A 17,686-nucleotide genomic window follows, 5' to 3' on the forward strand; every position below is an offset into this window, starting at 1 on the left:
ATTACTAAATATAGACGTGGATTTTAACGGCTAGGGTTTTATTGGCTAGGGTTGATATTTGATCCTCTAACAATTTTTAGCCCCTACAATTTGCATTTATGAAGTGTAATCACTTTTTTCCATTTGCTTAAATTCATTATTGCTTTGTTTCAAAATGCAAATGCCTTTTTCGCATTCAAATCACTCAGCTATGCATTTGAATACCCTCTGACATCATCTTATATTCCTTATGACCATCAATATTTTTCAAATAAAGTTTTTCTTGCTATTTGTACATAGGGGTTGTATGTGGTGTAGAGAAGGGGGTGTTTATTATGCCTTGTCAATATTACAACATACCATAACTTCCCATCGACAAACATTACTCAATACATTTTCTTTTTGGGGGTTGACCTGACCCATATATATCTTCTCATCATAAACTCATAATTTATTGGACAGATTTAGTGTTAATTGTATTAAACGATTCACTATGTTAATATATGTTGTTTCTTTTATATAATTTATTGGATAAACATAAAAGGGTGTGGGAATTAGAAATTGTGGGAGGAATAAAATGCGGGATTGTGGCTGCTAAAGTTTTATGAAGTTTGATTAATATCATAAAAAAACAAAGGCAGACCGATCAATAACAATATTTGTTGATATTAGGCATTCTATAGATAGAGAGGGAAAGAAGATGGACAGTATTTACTTAGATAAAGACTTAGTGAAAATCTTCCTTATTTGAGGACTGTGTGGGAAATTTGTATATGAAACAATCACTTCAATTCAATGATTCACTATCCATACAGATCTGGTATTGCTGGTTAGTTTTATAGAAATACAAACGAGTTTAATTGTAATGATCTTAGCAAAGGAAATGGAAGTGCAAAATATGATTCTAGATTAAGAGAAAATAATTTTAATGTTTATACTTAATTATCTAGCTGTTCTAGTTGCTTATTTGTATTAAAAATTAACGAAACTTGTTATACCACTCAACAGGTTTCTTTCAATTGTACATTAGTCTTGTGGCCAGAAAGTTGTTCTGTGATTCTGAAATTCTCATAGTTTACTTTTTTAAATCGGAAACTGGTACATTTGTTATTTAGAAATATTTTAGACTATTAACACAATTTTACGGATTTTTTTATTTTGCTTAGAATTTAGAGGACATTATGTATTTTGTATGGAAATTCAAAGATCTTTCAGAACCTTTAGCGCTGTCTATTTATTGGCATATTTTTTGTAATAATGTATTTTTCCTTAATGTTTCTTTTTACATATCGGAGAAATTTTGGAAGAGAATTTTTAAAATTATTTAGTAAAAAATATTTTGCAGGCTTATCAGAGTGAAGATTTATTATATTAAAGCGTGGTTTTAATAAAACTATTTTTTTTTAACATATCAAAGTGTAGATTTATGAAACATATTTTTAGATAGAAATATTGTCGAATATATATCAGATCGTTGATATATGTTTTAATTATTGTTTGGAAGGTCCATTAATAGCACGGATTTGAAGTTATTCCTGCAAGGTCCATTATATGTTAATATTTTTGGAGGTCAACAATATGTGTTTATGTTTTACAAATATTTTTTATTGAACGTTCATCATAAATGTGGATAATTTGAAAATATTTATTGAAAGTCCATAAGAGGGGCGATTTTTCAAAAAATATTTTTAAGGTAGTTTTTAAAAAGATATTTTTTAATGTATACACGAGATCCGAGCTAATTTTTTAAGGTTACCCCATATTCATTTAAAAAATTATTTCGATATATTATTTTTATCTAATTCTTTATTAAGAGAATGGATTCGTTATAAATATATATTTTTTTTTTAATTTCCAAGCATTGGAAGACCGTAGATTCTTTTCCGATGTTTTTTTTTTCGAGGACTACAAGAACCTTAATTTTTTCAGAATATTGTTTCATGGACATGAAAAGTGATGATTTTTTAAATGTATTTTTTTAAAGAACTAGAAAAGCGTCGATTGTTTAAGAATATTTCATATTCCTACCAAAAAAATATAAATATTGTTCACTGTTTGGGTATAGCTCCTTTATAGATATTCTGATGATACTTGGCGAATTTTACAAATCTAATGAAGTAGACAAACGATTTCTTTAAAGAATATTTTCCATGTTTCTATATAGACCCTTTACAAAGGCCACACCTCATTCCCGGTATGTTCCTAGTTCAATTTTCGCATCATGAGTGTCTGCGTTTGGCAGCAATTTACCGTTGCATATACCTCATATAAATATGCCGATCGATTTTAGCTACTTTGAATGACAAGATCATGGTGCAGGCTATACAAAGTTCTGCCTGGTTGAATTTAACGACTGTGAGAGTCCTTCGGTCACAGCATCGTAGATTTTTGGAAGGACTATTGGAGCCATAAGCGTAGATTTTTAAAGATTATTTTGGAAGGAGCATCAGAGCTATAAGCGTAGATTTTTAAAGATTATTTTGGAAGGAGCATCAGAGCTATAAGCGTAGATTTTTAAAGATTTTTTTGGAAGGAGCATCAGAGCTATTTGCGTAGATTTTTAAAGATTATTTTGGAATGAGCATCAGAGCTATAAGCGTAGATTTTTTAAGATTTTTTTTGGAAGGAGCATCAGAGCTATAAGCGTAGATTTTTAAAGATTATTTTGGAAGGACTGTTGGGGCCATAAGAGCATATTTGTAATTAATTGAGTATTTTTTTAGTTTATACAAAATATGTTTGGATTTGGATTTTTGAGAATATATTTTGAAAGCTAAAGCAGCAACACCTTAAAAGGCAACTTTTAGCATCCTTTGTCAAGATCAATCTACTAAAGGCTTCGATTGAAAAAATAGTATAATTGCTTAAGGTATATCAAAGACATAAGCGTAAATTTTGAAGAGCTCTCAGAGGTTTCCCGCTGAATTTTTGAAAATATTTTTTAAAACATCCTTTGTAAAGATCTATCAAAAATTTTATGAAGGTCTATGAGACCATAGGCTTGGTATTTTTTCTTTACAACTACTATCTACCATAGTCTTCGATTTAAAAAAAATCAAATGTATAGCATCTTTCATCAAGATCTATCAAACTATCGGTTTAGATTTTATATGAATATTGTTTCCAAGTCTATCAGAGCTATATTTATGGACTTTTGAAGTTTTTTTCAAGCCTATAACAATAAGGCTAATATATTTTTCAAGCTCTATTCAAAGCCATAGAGTATTATTTTTCAAGGTATTTACTTTTTCTAGACTCAGATATTTCGGTCATAAATTGTATAGGTTTGCCAGATGTTTTCAGATTTTTTAAGGAGTAGGTTTTTTACGTTTTTATAGTAAATAGATCTTTTAAAGAATAAATTCGAAGTTGAGGTCTGATATTAGTTATTTTAGTACAGAAGAACTCCTTTGAGTTCTTCTATGTAAAGAAGGTCTAAGAGGTATTCTGTGGATAGAAGGTCAATGAGGTCTTCTATGGATTCCACGAACTTTCCTAGGTTTCTCCAGGCAACTTGTGAACTAATTCCTAAATATTGAGGTCGCCTATGAAAAACAAACCTATGACCTCTTCTACAGGAAGGAAATCTATGAGGTCTACTATGGATAAAAGATCTAATATTGTGGGGTCTTTTATTAAAAGGCGACCTCCGACGTCTTCTATGGATAGACTATCTATCAAGTAGAAGATCTATGAAGTTCAAATTTATAGTTGAGGTCTTCTATTGATAGATGACACATGAGACCTTCTTCGTATAGGTAATTTATGAGGTCTTCTATTGATAGGAGACCCCTTCTTTGGAGATAAGACTTTTGAGGTTTTCTATGAATAGGTCTTTTGTGTGGATTTCTATGGATAGAAGAGGTCTATGAGATATTCTAAGAATATATGCGGTAATTCAACGAAGTATTCTAGTTTTTTCAGACACCTTTCATCTTTGAACTATTTTTTTAACTTTTCCCATATTATGAAATCCTAGAGGTCGCACCACTTAGTCTACCTTACAATAGAAAATAAATAATAAAAATGTATGTTTTGTTCCGACTTACCTTCATTAACATGGCCACTCTTTGGTAGCGTTTCAGTTGTTGTTGCTGCCGTTGGAAAATTATTCATTTTTGCACTCATGGAAAAACTGGATGTCAACGAAAAAAAAAAACAATAACAAAAAACGACGACGACAGTCACCTTTTTACAAAGTGCCACAGTCACACTATTAATGCACAATGGGCGCTTATAAACACACGACGACCACGACGAGCGACTCAACGAGAGATTAAAACAGGTTCAAAATTTGTGTGCAGTGTAATAATACCAACAACAACAAAAAACAATAGCAACAAAGTGAACGAACACAAAACCCGATTAAGACAATAAAAGAGTTATGTGTGTTTCGAAGTACGTCGACGAACTGCTCCGTTTGGTGATCGCTGAGCGGTGTTGCAAATTCTCAAGAAACTGGTTGATGAGGAATTAGGCGGCGATACCACCACTTAGGGTGCAAGAGCAGGGTATGTGGTCGCGTCAAGGACGATAACAAAAAACTAGAAGAAAAATTGCAGCTGTCGTCGTTGATGGAATTCGTCGGACTATTGTTGTTGTTGCTCCTAAGAATGCTGATAACCTGGGGAGTTTGTCATCAAAATAGTGGTAATGGTGGCGGTGGTGGTTGGCTCAACGAAAAAATAGTTATTGTTGTCGTTTTTTTGGCACTCCGAGATTGTTGTTGTTGTCAAACCTGTATTTCTGTTGTTTGTTTTGATTTTTTTGTTGTCGCTGACAAAATATTGAGATATTGGATATCTTGTGGCTGGCGGAGTTTGTTATTGTTTTTCGTTTTGGTTCGTTTTTTTTCTGGGTTCTGTTTTGATTCTCGAGGTTTGGTTTTTTCTTCTTTTTTATTGGGGAGCGGTATTGAATTTTTCAATACTTGTTGAAATATATGAATGGATGGAAAAAATTTACCGTAATTTTGTTTGGCCAAAATAGGAAAAAAATGTTTATGTGTATGTTGTTTATTCCTTGAACTTTTTCTCAATTATGGTCTGTGGTTGCGGATGGATGCCTGGAACTGTGTGTTTATGTTGCTTCTATGCGGCTAAGCCAAGAAGAGAAGTAGTAGCATTTCACAGAGAGCTCAATTATCTGTATCTGTGAGAATGTGTAATGCGAATGTCTGTATGTATGCGGTTAGTTAACAGGCCGGTTGGGTCGAGTCGTTGCAGGATGAAAGAGGTTTGGGCCACAAGAAAAATATGTATCAGCTATTCCGCTACCCTGGTCAATGGACGTACATATATCTTAAAAACTTGTCAATGGTATTTCATCACATCAGCAGCAACAAAAAATAAAAATTGTGGTATTTTTTTCCTCTTGTGGTTTCAAAAAAGGGGAACTGCAGCTGAGTTGTTCTGTTTTGCTGAAGTGGCTGATAATAATTGTGATTTCATGCCCGTTTTGTCACAAAACCTGGAAACATTTGTTCGAAATTCTCGTAATGTTTAATCACTTCCAATGGCCATTCGTAATTTTCAGTAGCTACTGGGTAAGGGGCTTCTCATTAAAGCGTACGGCTGGTTGGTTGGATGGTCGGCTGTCTGGAGATGAGCTATTATTGATTGGTTATTCCATACAGGCGGCTGCACTTTTGTTATGCTTCATTTATCAAGCGTTATGCACCAACAACAACACACACGACAATTATGCTTCGTTACGGTGATTTTCACAAAAAACACTTTCAACCCTTAGTTAAGAATTTTTTGAAAATTTTTATTTTTCACTTTAATGGACAAAAAATCAATAGCACGTATATTTCAATTTGCTTTAAAAATCACACTTATATTTTTTGTATTTTAATATTTTTTCACTTGTATTTATTTTCAATATTTCTGTTAAAATTCTTCAACGCTTTCTTTTAACTATTTTTTCAATAATTTTAATTTATCCACTTTTATTTTTAATTTCGTATCGTATTATCGTACTATCGTCATTCCGTTATAATATTTCGAATAATAATTATTATTTGTATTTATTTATTTTTCTTTTTTTCAATTTCTTTCTTCTTCTCCGCTCACGTACGTTTGCATGCTTTCGCTGCTCATTGAAAACAAAATCGGCATTTGAGCTAAGACCGCAATTTGCCGCTGCAACAAGACAACACACATATCTGTGTTTGTTTGCACACACATAAGCAAATGTGTGTTGAGAGAGGGAGAGAGAGCACAAAGTATCTCTCAGATACATTTTATTCTGTAAACATGTATCTCAATATTAGTGTTGTCAATTCCTTGGGAGGAAAAAACGCTAAAATGTTTACTTTTGCAATTTCTACCTGGGGTGTGTTGAAAATGTAACCCAAAACATGGATGGGCAATTCGGGAAAAATAGCGAAGTATTCCCATGGGCAATTGCGTGTTTTTGCTTTGAACAAAACCTGGCCGAATTGTGGGAACTACACCTTTGAAAAAATGTCTCATTTCCCCACACGTAAATCGATATTTTATTAAAACCACAAACTGTTTTATAAATCCCACACATCAAAGATGTGAGTGAATTATAAGTGGTTCTGGCCCCGAAGTGTACATCGCTTTTGTGAAGCAATCGTCACAAAATTACACATTTATGCTCGACGCCAAAAGATGACAGATATATATATATATATATATATTTAGTGGATCTAAAGGGATTACCCCCGTACTTTGTGCGTTGTTTCCCCCGCAACTAGAGAGCAGCCTGTCATGTCCGTCAGCCTGTCCATGTTAAATTGTAAACAAAGTAAGGTCGTATTTACGATCCGAATGAAATGAAATTTGGCACAGCCAATTAATTTGGTTTAAGGACGAACTCTATATACAGTTGCGGTCAAAATAATAGCAGCGCAACCAATAACCAATAGTTGGAAAACGATGAAACACGTTGGGATCGGAAGATTCCTAAATAGTTTTATATGGTGATAATGGATCCTGACAGTATGTGAGACGTCTACAGAACAAAATTTACGATCCCTAAAACAATCAAAGATGGTGGAGCACTTTTGAATCTTTGAGCGTGTTTCTAGTACTGCAGATTTGGACCAAGATATTGGTTTCAATATTCAATTTATGCCGCTCAATGCTGGAAAGTATTATGGTGCTATATGCAGAATATGAAATACATATGAAATATACCCGATTGGCACATAATTTGCCAAAACAGACTGATGTAAGTATAGCCTAACGTGTGTCATATTTTGTTAAAATCGGTTCAAAATATGGCCGATTGGTATACAATTTTGTTAAACGTACCGAAGTTAGTATAGACTAACATGTGGCAAGTTTCGTTGAAATCGGTTCAAATTTTGATATATGTATATTTTCGATCGACTTCGAGTGTCCGACTGAGATTTTGCACTGTGGGATGAGCATACCGAATAGCGATTGTCAAGTTTGCTTTATATCGATATAAATATTCCAATTTCATGTCAGTGGTCCTTCAAAAATGTGACATCTATTATGATGCATCTGTTGAATATACCCAAAATGGTGAAGGGTATCATATAGTCAGCCCAGACCGACTTTACTAATTTTACTGGTTTTGTCAGTCTTTTTTTTTTGTAGTTCCAAAGGTCATAATTATGACCCAAGCATCACAAAATTTTACTAGCGGATCCACGTTTTGAGAATGATTAGTAAATATTTATTTCTGTCAAAAATTGTAATATGATAACATTTATTTTGATGTAAGAGGGCGAAAATGGGAGACACACCAAGATTTGTAAATATGTCACATATTCCAAAATGGTTCAAGAGAATACTAATTTCTCGAAAATTTGACATGCTTGGTATTCAAATCCGAATAAAGTAAAACTTCAGTGGTAGTTGTATAGTATGGTCAGATATATTTAAAACCAGCACATCTACATATGCTGTAAGGGTGTTATAGCTTTGTGCGGCCCCACGAGTTTGTAAAGCCGCGAAATATTGGTCTAGACCCAAGTTTTAGTATACCGATTGTCACATGTCAACTAACTGAGTTGATCTAGACATGTGTGTTCGTCTGTCCGTGTGTCCATTATAACTTGTAAACACAGACCACAGTTATGGAACAACCGTCATGTAATTTTGAATGCAGGACCGGTTGTGGCCAATGATGAACCCTATTGTTTTTTGGCAATGATCCGTTAATATTTAGGGTATGAAATGGACCGTTCTATATACTACAATTATGACCCAAACACCACGAAATTTTACGTGGAGAAGGGGAATGAGCCAAAGAATATGCTTGACTGTTTTTATGTAGATCGATCAATATTCAGTATGTCAAATGGACCAAGACCAAGTTGGTAGTATATTCCTGAGGAGCAGTTCACCTTTAAATTGGTAGCATTTATGCTGAAGTATGAAATACAATTCGGAAAAATATACCTGGGTCGAGAGGGTGTAAATATCGAAAAATATCATCCAAGCATGTAGTTGTGTAGGGTATGATATTGTCGGCACCGTCCGAATATACACCCTCGCTCACTACTTTTTTTAAAAATAAACCAGTGAGCGGAGCAGTATAGTCGGACGGGGCCGACCATACGATACCCTACACAACTACCACAGAACTCTATCTTTCTGCGGATTTTTATTCCGAGCCTGGGTAATATTTCGTGATAGTTGCACTCTCTTGCCCGATTAAAGGTCAACATCACCTCTTCCTTATACTGACACTTCATCCTAAAATAATTATCTGATCATCACCGTTGTTCTTGACCATAACTGGAACCTCATGGAACATTTCAAAGCGATCAGCACTATATTTCCGCCCTCTAGTGTGGTAATGGTTTACTAAACAATATCTGAATACGTAAGTACCTATAAATATTTGCGTGTAACTCCCACATCCAAGTACATACGACAATATAATTGGTATAAATTTAAAGGCCAACCACCCCTCTTGGACATACTATCAACTTATGTCCTTCAGGAGTAAATATATAAGCTATATAATACAAATTTTTTAATTTTTCACACAAATCTGACCGATCTTTTTCAAAACAAGCATGCTTATTCTTTGGCCCAATCCCCTTCTTCATGTACAATTTCGCGATGTTCGGACCATAATTGCGGCCTCTGGAGCGAACAGAAAAACCGACAAAAATTAAGTATTTGGTCCATATCATCCCCTAAATATTAACCGATCTTTACCAAAAACAATAGGGGTCTTCATTGGCCAGAACCCATCCTACATGCAAAATTTCGTGAAGATTGGTCCATAACTGTGGTCTGTATCGTGTTTAGAAATTATAATGGACAGACCGACAGACGGACGGACACACATGTCTAGATCGACTCAGGTAGTCGAGATATGACGATAGGTATACTTAAAGGCGGTATACTTAAGGTTTTACGCTGCTATGTACCCAAATTTTAAGAGCATTTATTTTAGCTGAACAAAAAATTATTATATGCATTTATCGTTTTTAAGCCCTATAAATCGTGCAAATTCAGATGTGCATATAAACATTTAATACTGTAGAATAATCATTGGGTGGAAAATACCTTTTACCAAAAGTGGAAAATATTGGTCCACGTTTTGGGGTACCTGTCAATATTCGGTAGTTGGGACATATTCCCAAGTAGAAAATATTGGCCCACGTTTCGGGTTTCCTGTCATTATTTGGTATTTTCAATGGATAAAAATCTTTCAACGAAAAATGATTACTATTGGTCCAAATTTTAAAGTAGCCCCCTTGTTATATATACATATACTATAGTTCTCACTGGGAGGCAAATTTTTCTTACTAAAATTACCAACATAGTAATAATTAATCAAGTATTTTTTTCAAAATAAAATCACATAATATCACATTGTTGGCATCACTAACTGCAAATATTGCCAATGCATCTCAAAGATACACAAAGAGAGAACATTTAACATACGGTAGCCAGATAAAGTTTGAAACACCCCACCACAGTTTGAAAATCATTGCCTGCCTCCGTAGGGATTTCCATATTATAATTATTGGGATTTCGTTATAAATTGTGGAAGGAAATCCCCCATATAAACCATGGTTAATACGCAATTACATCCTCTTCAAATTCAGGTAGAATTTTGTGGCTACAACCAATGCAACATTAATTAGATGAAATTTCCAAGGGGCAATTTCCATAGAAATATTACCAATAGGATTTTTTCTAAAGAAAATTTTAAATGTGGTACGAGTTAAAGGAAATCAAAATATTGCCTATGAAAATGAACATATACATTCGGGGTTTCTTCGACCAAATTGTTATTTTTTCGCACTAAAATATGATAATTTGTTTCAAAATAAACAAATATACATACTCGCTATTACGGAGGAATATCTTCTCGCTAGAATGTTTGTGAACCAATTCCAAGGATTCCCTTTAAAATAACAACGAATGTGGGAAGTGTAGTTACATGATCGCTTAATTTCAGTGGCTATAATTAAGAGTGAATTAGATGTTATATTCAAATAAAGATAGAGAGAAATCACAATAATTGATATTAAAATTCTGAGTATGGTTGTATTGATGGGTACATTTCATAGTTTGTAAATTACGAATATTTGGTCCTAAACCCATAGTCATATTTTGACTAGCTAAATTGCAATATTTATAATAGAGTTCTGAAACTTTGCACAGACTCCTAGGATTTTTGGTAATGCAAATGGGAAATATCGGTCCAAGTTTGGGTATAGCCCTCATATTTTGATTTTGGACACGTTTTTCAACCGAATTGGCTGTAATTTTGGGTTATTATTGAATAACACATATCCTTAATAATTTTTTTTATATGGGACCACGTTTAGGCGTAGCTTCCAAATATGGCACCCCACAATATCAGGACTTTTTAGAAGTTTTCAATTAAATTGGCTGTAATTTAGTATTTTGGGTTCTTACAACGGCATTACCACATCTCCGCACTAAAAATTATTAAAAAAATTATGTCTTTTGAGAATTTCGAACACGTTTTTCAACCTAATTGACTGAGGATTTGAGGATTATAAACATCTTTACTCACATATTTTTCGATATGTTCAAGGTCATAGCATAACATGAGTTTTCCCCTCGGAGCCCCTCCACTTATTTTAGATATTTAATTGGCATTCTCATGGTGGGTGTAACAAGTTCGGCCAGTTCTAGTCATTACGACTACTTTCGGATTCTGGAATCTTGAGGAGGCTCCGAAGCGCAAATTGCTCTCGCCATCTGACAAAGTTTGTGAGGAGACTTATAGGTCCACCACAACGAGTAATTCAGAAGGTAGATATGTTGTCACCCTTTCTCTTCGACATTAATTCCCACAATATTTGAAATTAGATGAGTCACGTCAGAATGTCTTGAGTCAATATTTTCGAAATGAGATACCCATTTTGAAGTATACCAAAGCACAGACCACATTAGCCCACATGCGACACCTATATTTTTATATAATCATCGATTAATTTTTATAAGATTATATAGACCGCAACAATGACCTCAACATCATGAATTTTAAATAAGCATAGCTGTGACAATCATAAGATGGGTCAATATTTAGAGTGTTATTCGAAAAATTGCCGATGTATGAAAGAGGGATGGTTGACGTTAATTCTGATATCAATTTCATAGTTGTAAGTGGACAGAAATTGGAGATGTACCAAAATTGTTAAAGGGTTCTACATATTCGTATGTATTTTAATATTTTCTTACCACACAAGAGAATTCAAATATCGCGAAATTTAGTCGGACTTGGGATGCAGAATATTAAAGTACAGGATATTATAGAGTCGACTTTTGTTTTTTTTCCTGACTGTTTGTTTTGAACAACTCTAAATTGTCGGAGTCGGAATTCGGTTGAATGAATTCGTTGGAATCGAAAATTACCAGCCGTAAAAGTATAATTTTCAAAAATCAGTTTTAAATGATGCCAACTTCATTAAATGTTTAAACCATTTTAGGTAATGCCAAGTCTGACATGTAATTATCGAAGCCACGCACCATTAAATCTATTAACTCTATATAAAGTTAAAGAGTGTAGATGTCGCTTTGATTCCTATTTTCTGTTCCAGTACTTTTTTATACCATCCACCATAAGGTGGAGGGTATATTAAATTTGTCGTTCCGTTTGCAACAGATCGAGGGTGTATCGGCCCACCTCCCGTATAACGATACTGCAGATTTTTCGGTATTTTAGTATATTAGGATTCGTTTTTTCAAACGGAATCAGCTGTAAATTGATATTTTGGAATATTGGCCGTGATTCTTCGTAGTTCGCACATAACGGTACGCTCCAGTATTCGATATTTTGATGGTTTTGGGCACATGTTTCTATCTAATTGTTTGTAATTTGTAATGTTGGGTTCTGGTATGGTAATAAATCTTTCTATTAAAAATTATCAACATTTGTCAGCTCTTAGGAAAGCCCCCAAAAAGCTACACCACCCCAAAGATCGATATTTTGGGGAGCTTGAGCACATGTTTCAACTAAATTGTGAGCAATTTAGAAAACGTCCATAACAAAAATAATTCACATTAGTCCATGTTTCCCGGTAGCCCCCATATAATAACGTCCATTATTCGGTATCTTGGCGGTTTTAGGTAAGTTATTTAACGGAATGGGTTCCAATTTGATTTTGCAGTTTCTCATTGGATGTCCTCCTAATAATATTTATCAATTTTGTTTCACTTTTTAGGGAATCCCCCATATAACGCTACATCACAAATGTCGATATTTTGGGGAGCTTGGACATGTGATTCAACCAAATTAGCTGAATAAATATTCCGATCGGCTTAAGGAATTTTTAATGCACATCAAGTGTGTGGAGTATAGAATAGATGTAGCAAAAAGTTTTTTGGACATTCACACTGTAAGTATCCAAAATGTACTAAATTTGAAAAAAATAGAAATTTGGAGAAGTTGAGAAGTAGGGTCGATGTGAGGAGGTTATACAAATTAACATTGCCGTCAGAGTGTAGGATAGGATACGTAGTCTTGGAAATTGTTTACTAACTAAATCATACTATAATTGGTACAATTTTGGGTTTTAGGTGATAGAGCTGGAACACTGAAATTTATAAATAAGATTAGTACTGCATTGGAGAATTGAGGTACGTTGGTAGTTTGAGTACTAATGTATACTAAATTTGGTACAATTGGAATTTTAGATGAGCTGGAATCCTGAAATTTTGTGTTAGGATCATTGTAGAGGTGTAGGATACGGGTACGTAGGAAGTTGTGGAAATATCTACTAAATGATACCAAATTTGAAACAAATTGAATTTGGAGAGAACCGATAGAGCTAAAATGGAAATTTGTACTTATGTTTACTAAATTTGATACAATTTGGATTTAGGCGATCAGATAGAGCTAGAATCCTGAAATTTGAAATTAAAATTACTGTTGAAGTGTAAAATTGGGTTATGCGTGTAGTTTTGGAAATGTTACTTACAGGTACTAAATTTGATAGAATTTAATTATTGGGTGAATCGATATAGTTAGAATCCTAAAATTTGGAGTTAGTATCACTGTTGGAGTGTTGGATAGGGGTACGAAGGAAGTTTTGGAAATGTATTATAATGTGTAATAAAGGGCATTACATTTGGTAAAATTTAGATTTAGAGTGAACCGAAAGATCTGGAAACTTAAAATTGGGTTATAAGATTTCCATTGGATTGCATTATGTAGGTATTAATAAAAATTTGTACTTATGATTATTAAGGTAGGTAATTATGAAAATTTATTTTAATGTGTACTAACTGGTATTAAATTTTGAAATTTGGATTTTTTTAAACAAATTTAGTATAGAGCTAGATTCCTGTTGGTATGTAATGTTGTTGGTCAGAATTGGTGTGTAGGTACTAAATGGTACTTAAATTTTAATTATGGTCGGTATTGGTTTTTAAATCGCCAAGGAAGTAAAAGGCATATGCTTGTCTCTAATAATTTTCTGAATGACGATTGCAACCTTTTAAATCTCCTTGACCAGTTTAATGCAGTTTAAACTTAATTAAAATTGTATAAATGTCATCCTTCATACCAAGTTTCGTGAGGAATAGGGATAAGTAAATCGACTTTTTGTATTGAAAAGTCAACTTTTGACCTTTGAGAGATCGCAATGTGGACTTTTCAAGATCGACTTTCGATTTGCTTTATAAATTCTTGGTTTATTACCACAAAACCGAAATTGTCCAAAAATTACACATTCAAAACTTTTTTCATCTGTTGACAACAATTCTTATAAAAATTGGTCGTCTTAATCGATATAGATTAATCCATTTAGAAGTAAAACATGAATCCCAAAATCTAGAACTTTCAGTTCTTCACAAGGGGATCATAAGCCAACCGATTCTCACCAACGCTGAAGTAAAACAAGGATGCCTTCTGTCACTCCTACTATTTACAGTTGTACTTGATGGAATAATGAATGAAGTCTGCTCCCGGAGAAGAGGCATAACATGGAGTCTGTCACGATAGCTCGAAGACTTAGACTCATATGATAAGCAATATGCAGTCAAAAGTAGAAGAACTGGAGAGAGAGTAATCAATTGGCTAACAAAAACGAGAGCAGTATGGAGAAGCTCACATTTATCAAGGAAAACCAATCTTAAAATATTCGAAGCATATATAAAATTGACTCATCTATACGGCAGTGAAACCTTAAACACCATCATGCAAAAGCTACAGGTATTCATAAATAGATGCCTCTGGATCATATGCAGAATATTCTAGCCCAACACCAGACGTAACCAATACAAAAGTAGATAAAACGTAGAAAATCGAGATGGATTGGCGATACCTTATGAAAAAATGTCCATAGCATCGAGGTCGACCAAAAAACACTTGACGGCGAATAGTAATCCAAGAACTAAAATAAAATAACCTTACATGGGAATATACAAAAACAACTAGAGTTGTACAACCTAGTTCACGTTGTGCATCGATATTTCTCGTTCCTTTAAAAAAGGAAGCAGTTCCTTAATGTAATTATTTTGCTTCATATAGTTCCGACTCCTAGATAGTACCTTTGAATCTCTCTCTCTTTCATCTATCTAATCGTTCCTTTTTAAGGAAATATAAATTAAACCGAAATTAACCGAGTAAGATGGCGGTGCTTTGTGAAAGCTCTATGCTCCCAAGAGGAGCAAAAGGAAAAAAGTTTCAACCGAAAATATTGTAATTTGGCATTCCAGGTTCTTATTGAAATAAACTTCTCCCCAGAGTCAATGCTTGTTAATACATACTGAGATCTCGATAACTTTTTGCTATGTTAAATGTTTTTTCCTAGCGTAGTTCGGCCGAGCCGGTAGGTAGTTATCTCGAAGGACCACTTACTTGCTTAGCTAGCATGTGACAGAACATCTGTTCCATAAGCCGAGCTTAAACCAGTAAGGAAAGTAGTAAAATCGGACTGGGCCGACTATATGATACCCTTCACCACTTTGGGTATATTTTACATATGTATCCCAAAAGACGACGCGTTTTGTTATAAATCTGTATCTGAACCGATTTCAGGGAAACTTGCCAGAGACTAATTTATATAACATCAGTACGTTGTGTCAATCGGCCTAGCTATGGATTTTTTCACGAAGCTTAGCAAATTCATGCAAATCGAAAGATATATTGGGTCTTTGGTGCTCCAATTACCTTAAATCGGATGAAACTATAAATGGGATCTATATCTAAATCTGAACCGATTTTCACAAAACTTGGCAGACATCATTCTCGATCTTATTCATAACTCTGCGCCAATTTTCGTGCACATCAAAAGATTTCCAGGGACTTTAGTGGACTATTTACCTAAAATCGGGTGAACTTATATATGGGAGCTATATCTAAATCTGAACCGATTTTCACGAAACTTTGCACATATCACTCTAGACTTAATTTAGTACGTTGTGCCAAATTTCGTGCAAATCGAAAGATAAATAGTGACTTTGGTACACAATTTATCTTAAATCGGACGAAGATATATATGGGAGCTATATCTAAATCTGAACCGATTTTCGCAAAACTTTGCACACATCATTTGTGACCTTATTTATTACGCTGTGTCAAATTTCGTGCAAATCGAAAGATATATAGGGACTTTGGTGCACCATTTACCTTAAATCGGACGAAAATATATATGGGAGCTATATCTAAATCTGAACCGATTTTTCCCAATTTCAATAGGGTTCGTCATAAATGCGAGCTGTACTTTGTTTACAATTTAACATGAACAGACAGACGGACGGACATGCATAAATCGACTTAGAAAGTGATTCTATGCATATTCTCAAAAGGAACCATGGGCCTATCTCGATTATTTTTGCCTGTTACAAACATATGTACAAAGACATAATACCCTGTACCACAGTGTGGTGAAGGGTATAAAAAGATTTCTAAGCGCGTCAGTCTTGCGAGCAGCTCTTCCAATTTGAAAGACCATGTTCCGAAATATCCTCTTCCACTTAATCTTTCCATCTAATTCGTGGACTTCCCCTTCCGCCTGAGCCATCAGTTGGCTCAATTTTAAATGCCTTTTGTGCTGGGGCATCCTCATTCCACAACATGATCTAGCCAACGTAGTTGTGGCAGCTGGATGCGTCTGACAATGCCGATGACCGAAAATAGATCGTTCAATTCATGGTTCATTCGACGGCCATATTCACCGTCAACGCATATCGGGCCATAGATCTTTCGGAGAAATTTTCTCTCAAAAAATTTATGGAACGAAACGGGTATTATCGGTATGGTTATAATTCCACATTAAACTCTTGTTAAATAAATATTTCCCAAAACATCCGGGGGATTTAGAACTTTCTTCTATGGTCAGGTGGATATTTTGGATAACCGAACAAAATATCTTTTGAAATTAAATCATTCTGTGAATGGGTAGAAAATGTTATAAACATTTCAAACAAATTTGAGATGAGCCCCTAACTGCACATAAGCATATTATACTCTAAGTAAACGACATGGACCTTAAACATACTAAAAATTGGGCGCCACTTTTATATGGACCTCATTTCAAAACATGCATTAATATGAAAATTTTCGGGGATTACTTTTTTATCCAACAATAATCATGAATATAAAATTATTCTCATTTCAATTTCAAAATTGGATGATGATAATCTGTAGAGTCTCTTAATGGGTTAAAGCCACATTCTTCTTCCCAACGCAATTCTCATTGAGTAAAACAACTCACCCGAAGCGTTAAATAACTACTCAACGTAAAACAGGTAATGAAGTGAGAAAAACGTCAACACCTAAACCAATTTCAATCTCTCTCAGGAGAGAAAAAAAAATCTCAAGTCAGTTGGAATATGAGCGGTAATGTTGTTCCGCTTATGATCGTTACGCACCGACTTGGTGACGGCGGACTCCGATCTGTCAGAGATGCAGAAAGCAATGGGTGAGTTTTTGTTTTATTAGTTTAGTGTTTAAGTGAACGTAAGGCGGTTGAGTTGTGGATATCGAGTTCGGTTGGGATTTTAGAAGAAACAAATAATAAAACGGCCAATTTCGGAAAAAACACACACACTCAAATTAAAAATAAACAAACCAGTTGTGGTTACAGTGAGAATTTCGAATTTGTTTTTACATAAACAAATAACAATAAAAAATAATAATCATTTTATTTAAAAAAAGTGTTTTTTGTTCAACAAAAAATAATAAAGGCTTAAATGCGCAAAACAAATAACAAAAACCCCCAGTGAAAACCTGTTTTTTTGAGGTATTAACCGGACGGACG

The sequence above is a fragment of the Musca vetustissima genome, unplaced genomic scaffold (genome assembly GCF_032173495.1).
Source record: "Musca vetustissima isolate MV318-11 ecotype Yass unplaced genomic scaffold, APGP_CSIRO_Mvet_v1 utg6862, whole genome shotgun sequence".
NCBI lineage: Eukaryota > Metazoa > Arthropoda > Insecta > Diptera > Muscidae > Musca > Musca vetustissima.